Source organism: Marmota marmota, unplaced genomic scaffold (assembly GCF_001458135.2).
Source record: "Marmota marmota marmota unplaced genomic scaffold, marMar, whole genome shotgun sequence".
Classification (NCBI taxonomy): domain Eukaryota; kingdom Metazoa; phylum Chordata; class Mammalia; order Rodentia; family Sciuridae; genus Marmota; species Marmota marmota.
Genome location: NW_025999927.1, coordinates 157903 through 160903, shown reverse-complemented (window position 1 = coordinate 160903; position 3001 = coordinate 157903).

The window sequence follows — 3001 nt, the reverse complement described above, 5'->3', positions numbered from 1 at the left end:
AGGGGGGGCCGTTCGCCGTGAGGGCGGGGACCCTTCTTGCTGCGCCGGGCTGCCTGGGGCCGCTTGCAGAGCCGGGCAGGCGGCGGCAGTGGGACTGGACCTCTGCGCCGCTTCTTGAATTTTTTTTTAAAAAATTTAGTTGTAGTTGGACACAATGCCTTTATTTTTATTTATTTATTTTATGTGGTGCTGAGGCTCGAACCTAGTATCTCACACATGCTAGGTGAGTGCTCTACTGCTGAGCTACAACCCCAGCCCACATACTTTGAATTTTATATTAGTTTGAACTATTTGATTTTTGTGTTATAAATGTTCATAATAAAATACAGAACTAGCTAAGAGTGTTAGTTACTAGTAATTAACTGTATGAATAATTAAACAAGTAGGTGTTTGAGAAAATATAACCTTGTCCTAAGGTTTTACTTTAGAGTAGTTTAATCTTTTTTTGTGTGTGTGGGGGTACTGGGGATTGAATCCAGGGGTGCTTAATCACTGAGCCACATCCCCAGCCCTTCTTTGTATTTTATTTAGAGGCAGGGTCTCACAGAGTTACTTAGGGCCTCACTAAGTTGCTGAGGCTGGCTTTGAATTTGAAATCCTCTTGCCTCAGCCCTGCAAGACACTGGGATTACAGGCATGTGCCACCATGTCAGGCTTAGTTTTATCTTTATGCAGAAATTGAAAAGAAAGTGCAGATATTTCCCAGGTAGCCTCAACTGGTTTCTTGCCTTGTTATGACTTAGGCGAGCTGTCTCTAAAGTGTTAACATCTTAGACCATTTGTCATGAAGAAAAAATACTGGTATGTTAAAATTAACTGAAGTCACATATCCTTTGGATTCTCAGCTCTGTGTCTTCCTGTTCTAGGATCCCATCTAGGATCCAACATGACATCCAGTCATCATGTCTCTATAGACTTCTCTTGGGGTGACAGTTTCTATGAACTTCCTTTTTTTGATGGCCTTGTCAGTACTGAGGAGGACTTGTCAGGTATTTTTTAGATTGTTCTCCATTGAATTTTCCTTTTTTTTCATATTTAAACTGGGGCTGTGGGTCTGGGGGAGGCAGGTCACAGAGGTGGAGATGCTCTGTCATCTCTTGTCCTTACTATCATATTAGTATTGACTGTGCTCATCTGGCTGAGGCAGTGCCTTTCAGGTTTTCTTGTGTTTCTCATATTTAGCCTGGGACTATTGGTCTGGGGGAGGTTGGTCACCAGATAAAAAGCTGCTCTATCATCTCATGCCCTCAAGGTGAAATGTTAGTATTGATTGTGCTCACCTGCTTGAGGAAAGGCCTTTCAGGTTTCTTACTGTGAAGTTACTCTTTTCTGCATGTCCACATTGTCTGTTCTTCTGGAGGAAATTACAATGCAGAGCCCACACTTGAGAGTTAGCTCTACCTCCTTGATGGCTGTGTCTCTCTCAATTATATGGAATTATTCTGCACAAGAGGTTTCTATTCAACCCCATTTGTTTGTATATTCAGTCATTTATTTATACTAGTCATCTGGATAGTTTCCTTAAGCTGTTTTTTGATCTCTTTTTTTTTAAAATAATACTTTGCCGCTCAATTTATTCCTGCTTTAACCATTGGGAATTCTTTCCATTGGAGATCTTTCCATTATCTCCTGTTGTCCTTTAACATATTTTCTGGGTTTGTCCCAAAGTTTTTTTCTTTCTGATATTTAAATTACCCTGACTTACATATTTACTGTCTTACTCTTAGTATCAGCCATTTCCTCAAAGAGTCATGGCTCCTTTGATTAGAGAGTGATGTTAAAATCTTTCATCTGGCAGGGGCAGGAACTGTGGCTCAGTGGCAGTGCACTCATCTGGCACGTGTGAGGCCATCATCGATCCTCAGCACCATAAAAAAATAAACAAATAAAATAAAGGTCTTTTAAAAAGTCTATTAAAAAATCTTTCATCTGGCAGATGGAGGTACCCATTGCATCTTGATCCATACAACTGACAATGCAAAGAAGTGTATGTGTATTCTAATCATTTCATATCCCCTAGTTATAATTATGTTTGTGTGGAACCATCTGTGACTGTATTAAGCAAAATGTGAGTTTATACTGATCTGCAGTCAGTGGATTCTGATCCATTATGATATAGATCACTCTATTCACCCCTTGTTTATCATAACTTCTCACCCCATCAGTGGTTAATCTAGCTCCCAGTTTCTGCCATATTGTTCATTGTTCCATTATGAGCAATGAATTCATTATTGCTCCAGATTATGGGCTGTGACATAATAAGAAATACACATTCGGCCTCTGCACCCAGTTCCTGGTGCAGCACTCCTAAAATCTTCATATTTGCTGAGTGACAGAGGTGTTAGGAGCATCTTTTGTTCTAATATTGATTCTTTTACCTTGGTTATTTGTACAGAGCTCCTAAACCCTGCAGAATCTCCTGGGGGCCTAGGAGGGGTTTGTGCTTTAAGAAGGACTTTTGGTGGGCTCTAGGGCAGCTTCAGGAAGGAGGATGGTCATGAGAAAAACCACAGGGAGGGTGGTGCACCCCAACTCCATGTAGATGGAGACTCCTGTGCTGGGAGGCTCCTGGGCCTCATCCTGCAGAACTCTTCCTCTGTAATTTTGTCTTTTCTAGAATGTCATAAAAGGTAAACCATACAGCATGTAGCCTCTTCAGCCTGTCTTATTTCACTTAGCAGTGTACCAGGTAGGAATTATCTATGTCTCTGTGTAGGTTGGTAGTTTGTTCCTTCATATTCTATGTTGGTTATGCATTCAGCTATGGGAGGACATTCCTATTTATGATCTGATCAGCATCATAGAGCTGCTATGCATAATTACATGCTAATTTTGTTTTGACATACTTTTTCAAAGAACTTCTCTAGATGAAGATGATTTATAGGGACACTGTTGGGTCATAGATTGGACTTTTTTGCTTTGGGAAGAACTGGCAAATCATCTTCCAAAGTGGTCATGCCACATGTTCTCCTAGTTATGCCTGAGACTGCTGGTATCTCAC